Source organism: Mus caroli, unplaced genomic scaffold (genome assembly GCF_978045245.1).
Source record: "Mus caroli unplaced genomic scaffold, Mus_caroli_1 scaffold_6, whole genome shotgun sequence".
NCBI lineage: Eukaryota > Metazoa > Chordata > Mammalia > Rodentia > Muridae > Mus > Mus caroli.
Window position 1 is genome coordinate 47,365,185 of NW_028227261.1, and position 9,751 is coordinate 47,374,935.

A 9,751-nucleotide genomic window follows, 5' to 3' on the forward strand; every position below is an offset into this window, starting at 1 on the left:
TGACCTGCTTGAGTTCCAGTCCTGACTTCCTTTGGTGATGAACAGCAGCATGGAAGTGTAAGCCGAATAAACCCTTTCCTCCCCAACTGCTTCTTGGTCATGATGTTTATGCAGGAATAGAAACCCTGACTAAGACAAATTGGTACCAGCAGAGTGGGGTATTCCTGTGACAACCTGACCATGTTTTGGGGAGGACTGTGGAAGGACTTTGGAACTTTGGGCTTGAAGATCCATTCGTTGTTAAGAGCTCTGTCAGATGTTGTGTAGGAGCTTGGAAGATAATGCTGAGAACAGTGCAGAAGATGGAGGCCTGGTTTGTGAAATTTCAGAGGGAAAATTAAAGACTCTCTTCAGGGCCATTGATGTTTTTATTGTGAAGATTTTGTAGTTCTGGTTAGCTCGGGCTGAAGAATCAGCTGTGATTAACAAGATACTAGAACTACTAAAGCAAAAACTTTGCATTACTGGGACTATTGATGCTGGTTAGCTGGAGCTAAGAAATTAGCGGTGATTAAGAAGAGACCAGCATCGTTGAGGTGACATCTTCTGGGAAGTGTTTTCTGAAAGCACAAAGAGGCTGTGTTCTGAAAGACTCTAAGACTCCCAAAGGGGAGACACTTACTCAAGCCTCGGGACAGCCGCGCACCCAAGAAGACACTGAGACCGAACTTAAGATGTAGAGAGTAAGATTTAATACAGCAACGACATGAAAGCACATAAAAAGCACATATACCAGAGGCTCTGGGGTCGAAACTCATACACCCAGCATGGTGCAGAGGAGAATCGACGACCAGCCCAAATTTTTACAGGCTTTTATAAGAAAAGGCCAGGGGAAAAGTACAAGTTTTACGTCACCAAGGGGTTCTGCCAAGGGTTATTCCAGGGGACTTTCCAAGGGGCTTTACGTAACCAAGGGGTCGTGTCCTATATTTTGGCAATGTACTCGATCTATTAGAACATTCTGGGGTAGTACCAGGAGGCCCCTATCTCAAAAATGTTCTTGGAACAATCCTCAGTTAGGAGGTGTAGGACTAGGTTTGTTCCAGGAGACCCTTATCTAAAAAATGTTCCTGGAACAGTTTTCATTTGGGAGGGGGTCGGACTTCTGGGGTGAAGAGTTCAGGAATGTACTCTGGGGTAAAAAGTTCAGGTGTGTTCCGGGAACAATCTCTAGATGGGAGGGGTAAGAGGACCCTGAGTTGGAGAGTTCAGGAAGAGTTCAGGTGTCCAGTAATTTTCCTCTTTCATTCCCCACTCCTTCTAGTGAGTAATTCTAATCTTAGAATTTCAGAAGTCTATATTTTTATGCGGAGAATACTGCATTTACTCTATTTTAACATGGGAACAAAAACAGAATAAGAAGCATTAGTAAACAGAACTAGGCAGGGGTCCTTTTAGCGAGGCTTGAGGGTCTGGGCATGATGCAGGTGCACGTAGATCAGATCTCTGGCTGGAACTGGTGAGATGTCCTTGGGGTACCCAGCTCGTTCACTGTCTCGGCTGTTGGGATCCCTGGCGCGATGTCGTCTGCGTACTCAGTCTGATCCTTTCCAGTTGTGACCAGACCACCTGCAAGCCTTTTAACTTAGCATACAGAGCATTATTATAACAACATAGGTTTAAACACATCATTTGAGACTATGATGGGCATAGGAGTTTCATAAAGGATCTTAAAAAGAGTAAAACTGAATCAAGAAATAGGGCATAGGGAAGGAACACCAAGTCTATGCCAGTCTCCACGATTAATTTTGTCAAGGTCTGTCTTAGAGTTTTAAACTAATTTTTTTATCTGTCCTGAGCTCTGAGGTCTATACACACAATGTAATTTTTATTTGACCTCTAAATGTTTGGCCACACCCTGACTTACCTGGGCAACAAAGCAGGGCCATTATCTGACACTATTGCTTTTGGCACTCTGAACCTTGGAAAAAATTTTTTTAATAATTTTCTTGATGACTATGTGAGCAGTCTCATTTATCCATTTTGAGAACATTTTTTTTCTTCTCAGTAAAGTCTATTTTCCAGTTGATTATTGCTCTTTGGGATGCCTGTTTGGCGGTTAGATCTGCCATCTGATTTCTTTTGTTCACAGCATCTTAGGTCTTTCTCTGCAGATGTCAACAGCTTTCTTTGTCTGTATATTGTTCTATACAGTGGCAAAAGCATACCTGCTGTCAGTGTAGACTTTTCTTTTTGTCATTTATAAAGCTTGTATTAAAACCACAAATTCAGCTTTCTGGGCTGAAGTCCCTTTAGGGAAGCTGCTGGCCTAGATCACTTGCTTTTTGTCCACCGCTGCACTGCTGTCCCCGCCTTCCGCTTACCTTTAACCATGAGGCTACTGCCATCCGTGTACCAGTTCAAACTTTCAGGCCAAGGCTGATTTGATCTTTACCTGCCGAGGTAAGTAGCCCCCTCTGTTGGTAGATGGCCCCATGGATATGAGCTGCTTTTTATCTACTACTGTCGCTCCTGTGACAAAGCTGCTGCCATCTGTGTACCAGGCAGGCACACCTGGCCAAGGCTGATCAGTCAGATCCCTCCTTGTTCCAGTTTTTTTCAGCCAGGACATCAGCACATTGATGTACAGGAGTGGAGTCATCCGCCAAGGAGCAGCAAACTCTGGTAGTGGGTATAGTCACATGCTGACCCAGAGTAAGCTTGTCAGCATTTTTAACAAGCAGGGCTACTGCAGAGTAGGCCACTGGCCGCTTCCAGGGCCCCAGAGTCTGAGTCAAAACCCCGCGGGCTACTCCAGCCCGCTCATCAACATATAGGGTAAAAGGCTTAATCAGATCTGGCAAAGCCAGAGCGGGGGCTGCAAGCAGGGCTGCCTTTATGCTGTCAAAGGCTTTTTGATGTTCCTCAGTCCAGGTGAATGGGACTTTTTCTTTATCTAGAGTCTGCAAAAGCCCGCCGTTCCCAGAAACTCACGTACTTGGCGCGGGGTGGTGGGGGTTGGGATCAGCATCACAGTCTTTTTTCTGGCCTCGGTGAGCCACCGCTTTCTTTCCCGGAGGGTGTACCCTAGGTAGGTCACTTCAGTGCGACATAGCTGAGCTTTCTTAGCCGATACCCGGTACCCCAACTCACCCAGTTCATTCAGGAGCTTCTAGGAGGGCCAGAATTTCTTCTTTGTTTTTAATGTCTCTGCCTTCAGCCAACCGCAGGGCTTGGGTTAGTGCCAGGAGTTCAGCCTTCTGAGCTGAAGTTTCTTCTGCCAGAATGTCAGAGCAGTGATGAGTAGGTGAAGACTCAGCAGGTTAGCAGGGGAAGCGAAGGTCACTTGTTCTGTCAACAAAAAACTCTGATAATGTGTCCATCAGTCAGGGGAACGATTGGATCATGTGCCAAGTTTTGTCTGAGTCGATTTATTTGCGTCCTTGACCAGAAGCCACTATGTGCAGACAAGCAGGCCATTTTTTACAAGTATGCCACCGGTCTTTTCTAGGGTCCCAATCTCTGAGTAAGAACCTCTTTGGCAATACCTTTGTTCTCAGTCACATCTAGGAGTCTCAAAGTTGGGGACAACATTAGGGCAGTCTCAATAGCATCTAAGGCCATCTAAGGTTGTTCTTTATTTCTTATACGAAAGGCTGTTTATCTTTTTAATTCAGCAAAACCTGGAATCTACAGTCTGCAAAGGCCTGTAGTGTCCAGGAACCTTTTAAACTTGCTTTGCATTGGTCAGTGGAGGAATGAAACACAGTCTCTTTTTAGCTGCTTCAACAGGTAGACCACCGGTCTCTTTTAAGGACTCAGCTTCTGTGTTAGCACCCCTTCTGCTATCTCTTTACTTTTAGCCACAAACAGGTGAAGGGTTTGGTCTTGAGGGGGGCTCATCTTCTTTTTGTTAGGACAGTCTCTCACCCAGTGCTCTTCTTTTGTTGCCAGGTACTACGTTTTCTAGTTTCCCTGACTTTTGTGGCCAGCATTTCATTTCTCTTATCTTTTTTTAAAAAATTTTCTGGCTCCCTATTTTTTACAGATCATTTCTAAGTGCTAGCATTATTAGCAGGTGTCACTTTGCTAGGTTCTAGTCTTTACCTCTCTCTCATTTCAGACCTAATTTTCTTTATTTTTATTTTTACTTCTTTTCACTGTTAACCTATCTTTTCTGAGTCTGCTGAAGCTTTGCGCTCAGCTCTTTTTTGCAGACCTCTATCTTTCTCTTAACTTCTGTAACTTTTTTATTACCTAGGTCAGATTGTTGGGGCACTTTCTAGTCCCACAGAGACGAGACCCTCATCAGAGCCTGGCAGTTAGACTCGCAGGTGCTCCCTACCTTGGATGTCTCCCTCACCGGAGCTTAGAACAGATTCACTGCCAGCAGCTCAGGGCGGTGCCTGAGAAGAGAAAACACATGGGGCAGAGAAGGGAGTGCAGCTCTCACATCTGGCTGCACCAGACCACTGATATTTCAAAATGAACGCAATTTTTTCTGTTAACAAAAGACAGGATACAGGGGACAGGGGAATGAGAAGCAACCAGGGAACCTTGTGGTGACCTCAGATCAGACGTGGCGACCCGCTGAATTCAAGCATATTAGTCAGCGGAGGAAAAGAAACTAACCAGGATTTTCTCAGTAACAGCGAATGAAGAGGGAAGAGCCCAGCGCCGAGTCTCCGCCGCGCGCCGCAGCGCAGGAAATGTGACGTAAACTCCTGGGAGTGGCAAACACTGGCAGGGAGGGGTAGAGGCAGTAATTTAACCATTTGTTAGACACCCGGTGCTTTCTGCACTGTTTTCTCACATGGCTTGAGCCCCTGGAGGCGGTGGCGGGCCAGGGGCCCGCCACCCCGCACACAGGCATCCACGGAGCTCTTTTGGTCGGAGGCAATGGCGGCCTCCCGAGCTTTGGAAACGCAAGGCGCCTGCGCGGCAGGGTGGGGGATGACGACTACACTTCTCAGTGTGCCCCGCGGGCGGGCGCGCAGACACAAGGGAGTGCGGGCAGACTCCAGGGGGAAGCCAAAGGAGGAACGGCGGCCGCAGTTGGCCCCTCCCCAGCTGTGGCAGGCTTTACGGCCACTCTCGGGACCGGCAGGCCGCCGCACTCGCCACCAGAATTTCACAACTCGCTCGCGGGGCACAGACCGTGCGCCGCCTTTGTCCGCCGGTGGCAGCTGGCCCCGCAGCAAGGCCGGCCGGCGCCGCCCGCCCGCTGCGAGCCGCCGGTACTGCCTCGCCGAGAGCACGGTGGGCAGGACCGGCCTGGTGGTTTTTTTTTTTTTTTTCCTTTTATAAATTCTGTCCTGACGTCAGTCCAAGTCTACAGTCGACAAAGGGTTAACACACACACACACACACACACACACACACACACACAGTCTGTCACGTGGCCACAAACAAGTACACTCGTCCACGCCTGGACTTACACAACCAGCCAAACGCTATTTTCTGACGGGGTCGGATTTTACATTGACTCCCTTTCCTGACGGGGTGGGACTCCACATCCACTCCCGCCCTGGCAGAAAGAACACTGTCCTGACGGGGGCGAGATTTTACATTTACTCCCGTTCTGGCAGATTGTCTATTTTTAGAATAATAGCAGACACAACAACAGTAGATACAAGACTGAGACAAAAAAAAAACCAAAAACAGCGGCGACTTCCCGTCGCCCGCAGGCAACTTACAGAATCAGATTGAGACCTACCTGGTCTCCAGAGGGGTTCATCAGGCGTCCCTGATCCTCCCCGATTCCTCCCTGGGACGTCTGCCAGGGGCAGATCGGACGGTGGACACCTGGACACGTCTGTCCTTATCCACCCCGCGCTCCCTCCCGGAGCGCGGTCTCTGGTGCTCGTAGTGAGCACAGAGCGTCACGCAAAACCAGAACTGCGATCGCACCAGATACAGAACGGCCTACCTGGCCTCCAGATTGAGACCTACCTGGTCTCCAGAAACAGAACACAGACACCAGACCAAGACAGAGCAGAAAATCTTACCTCTGAGTGAGTCCAGGACTTCTGGGTAGTCGCGCTGATTCCCGGCCAACGCACCAAATGAAAGACTCTAAGACTCCCAAAGGGGAGACACTTACTCAAGCCTCGGGACAGCCGCGCACCCAAGAAGACACTGAGATCGAACTTAAGATGTAGAGAGTAAGATTTAATACAGCAACGACATGAAAGCACATAAAAAGCACATATACCAGAGGCTCTGGGGTCGAAACTCAAACACCCAGCATGGTGCAGAGGAGAATCGACGACCAGCCCAAATTTTTACAGGCTTTTATAAGAAAAGGCCAGGGGAAAAGTACAAGTTTTACGTCACCAAGGGGTTCTGCCAAGGGTTATTCCAGGGGACTTTCCAAGGGGCTTTACGTAACCAAGGGGTCGTGTCCTATATTTTGGCAATGTACTCGATCTATTAGAACATTCTGGGGTAGTACCAGGAGGCCCCTATCTCAAAAATGTTCTTGGAACAATCCTCAGTTAGGAGGGGTAGGACTAGGTTTGTTCCAGGAGACCCTTATCTAAAAAATGTTCCTGGAACAGTTTTCATTTGGGAGGGGGTCGGACTTCTGGGGTGAAGAGTTCAGGAATGTACTCTGGGGTAAAAAGTTCAGGTGTGTTCCGGGAACAATCTCTAGATGGGAAGGGTAAGAGGACCCTGAGTTGGAGAGTTCAGGAAGAGTTCAGGTGTCCAGTAATTTTCCTCTTTCATTCCAGAGATAGGCAAGGTTGTACTCCTTCTGCAGTGGGACTTGGTAATGTGTAAGGGTCACCCAGGTGGTACTGGTTTTGAAGGCATGAAGGGGTCACGTAGAGTAGCTGAGGCTCGGCACTGTGAGAGGCCATGGAAGGCCATTGGTGAAGGTGCAGCCCCAGTTGTAATTGAAGGCCCAGGACTGAAGGGGTCACGCAGTGTTTTGGAGATGCCAGTACCACGAGATGACCACCAAGAGCAGCAGCAGCAGTGGAGTACAGGCATCTGGAGCCCAGAGGATGAAGTGTGTGCTACAAAGGGCATGGCTGGAGAAGTGACCCAAGCCCTTGGAGGAGCCCAGAAGATCGTGAGTTGGATCCCAGACGTTGGACAGTTGGAGATTGATTTTTGCTTTGATTGTGACTGTGCCCTGATATTTTCCCTCTTGAAGGAAGAAATTGTTTTAGTGGAGCCCACAGTTAAGAGACTTTTAATTGTAAAAAGACTTTGGATTTTAAAAGAGATGGATATTTTAAAGAGATTGAAATTTTAAGAATATGTAAAGACTGTGGGACTTTTAAAGTTATTTAGATCTTGGGGATGAATAAGAATGTAAGGGTTGAGGCTTACTAGTGATGTGTTTGTGTGTCAAGTTGACAAGGGGTCAATTGTACTGGCTATTTTTGTGTCAACTTGACACAGCTGGAGTTATCATAGAGAAAGGAGCTTCAGTTGAGGAAATGCCTCCATGAGATCCAACTGTAAGGCATTTTCTCAATTAGTGATCAAGGGGGAAAGACCCCTCTTGTGGGTGGGGCCATCCCTGGGCTGGTAGTCTTGGTTCTATAAGAGAGTAGGCTGAGTAAGCCAGGGGAGGCAGGCCAGTAAAGAACATCCCTCCATGGCCTCTGCATCAGCTCCTGCTCCCTGACCTGCTTGAGTTCCAGTCCTGACTTCCTTTGGTGATGAACAGCAGCATGGAAGTGTAAGCCGAATAAACCCTTTCCTCCCCAACTGCTTCTTGGTCATGATGTTTATGCAGGAATAGAAACCCTGACTAAGACAACACCCCTCCCCCACACCAGGCAGCAAAGCCCGAGGACATTACCATGTCAGCAGTCAGCAGCACAGACCACTTAGGTGTTGCAGAATGTTTGATCACATTGTGAACCTGAATGTTTGATCACATTGTGTCTACTGAAAAACCCTGTTTCTAGTTGTGGCACACCTTTAATCCCTCTGGCTGGAATACAGATATACCCTTTGTACACACTGTTAATCCCAAATAATGAAGGTAAAGTTAGTTTGTAGAAGAACCCAGGTTTGAAAGTGATGTCTAATTGAGTGGCAGACAAAGTGACGAATCAGAGAAAGATTTGACAGAATAGGATCTGCCCAGCTCTCATGAGAAGAGAGAGGAAAGGGAAGCTACTGAAGAATACAGTGCAGAAAGAAAAAGGGAGGGAGTTTTACTGGGACAGTTGTACAGAGACAAGTTGCAGAGAGAACAAGCTAGACACAGATAAAGACAGAACAAGACAGAGAAGGAGAAGGAGCCAGAAGATTAGAACATATTGCCAATGTTAGTATGAGGCTGTGATGGTTTGTATCTGCTTGGCCTAGGGAATGGCACTATTTGGAGGTGTGGCCTTGTTGGAGCAGGTGTGTCACTATGGGTGTGGGCTTTAAGACCTTCATGCTAGCTGCCTGAAAGTCAGTATTCTCCTAGCAGCCTTCAGATGAAGATGTAGGAGTCTCAGCTCCTACTGTACCATGCCTGCTTAGCTGCTTAGATGCTGCCATGTTCCTGCCTTAATGAAAATGGACTGAATCTTTGAACCTATAAGCCAGCCTATATTAAATGTTGTCCTTATAAGAGTTGCCTTGGTCATGGTATCTGTTCACAGCAGTAAAACCCTAAGACAGAGACCAAGCAGAGCAATTCAGAAGCAGAGAGAGAGAGAGAGAGAGAGAGAGAGAGAGAGAGAGAGAGAAAGCAGATGGAACCAGCCAATCAGTCATCATCCTGGAGAGGAGTTTGAGCCAGAACAGCTGAGTTGAACCAGCCAGCTAGAGTTCAGAAAGAACAAGAGAGGGTGATCTTATTCAGCAACAAACCTCAGAAGCTGAAAACATTCTAGGTCTAGATAAGATTGTACAGAGGCTAAGCTTCCAGGACTAGGTCTAGGTTAGCAGATGGAGGCAGTAAGCTTCTGAGGTGACATTTCATACAAGTGAATAAAAGCTGCTATTTCACCTACTTCAACATAGATTTTGAGTTTTATCTTGGTCTGGGACAGCAGCATGGAGCACCAACACCAACATGGCTTCTGGTGGCACCACAGACCATGGTGATCCAGAAAGTGAACCTTTTCTCATCTCCGGCCCCCATAGTTGCCCAGAGCCAGGGTAATCCAAGACTGGTCAGTGTGCTTGGGGGCTGAGTCTGCATAAGCTCCAGGCTGCTGCACACCTCCCCGAGGGTCAGCCTCAGCCCCCTCTCTCCCCTGTCACCGCCATCACACATTCACTTCTCTCTCCATAGAGCATGCGCCATTATGCTTTTCCATCTCCCCATCCTCTCCATCACAGAGTTCATCATCAGAGTGGTGTCTGCCTGCCCAGTGCCCAGAAAAATCTTAATTAGAAAAAATGCTATGTGTGAGTGATTCTTCTGAATGTATGCCTGTGCACCACTTGCATACCTGGTTCTGGAGAAGGCCAGAAGGTGGCATCAGATCCCCTGGAACTGAAATTATAGGTAGTGATTAGCTGTCATGTGGGTACTGGGAATCGAACCTGGCTCCTCTGGAAGAGCAGCCTCACCAGTCTTTTAAAGGGAGGGATAGAGGAGGAAAGAGCAATGGACAGGAAGAGCAACACTGAAGGGAACAATAGTCTCCAGGAGCTTATTATTCAGGAAATTTTTACTGGCTTTTGCTTGTTTGTTTGCTTTGTTTTGTTTTGTTTTTAACCTAGAACACTCTTGACTTTTGACTCCTAAGCCAGTTCTAATAATTCTCTCTCAAGTGGCCTTGGTCTAGTCTCCTTAGGGAGAAGCCAAGTTCCCAGGAACTGGAATCTTGCTCCAGACAAGACC

General features: G+C 47.6%; 1 long non-coding RNA gene across 1 annotated transcript; it reads right to left on the reverse strand.

Annotated features, from left to right (window-relative positions):
- Window positions 1–669: 669 nt before the first annotated feature.
- On the reverse strand, window positions 670–3,505 carry LOC147004237 (uncharacterized). Its single transcript, XR_015047335.1, has 2 exons — window positions 2,939–3,505; window positions 670–2,395 (listed from the first exon to the last, which is right to left on the reverse strand). It is a non-coding gene; the product is annotated as an uncharacterized LOC147004237 (long non-coding RNA).
- Window positions 3,506–9,751: the final 6,246 nt, after the last annotated feature.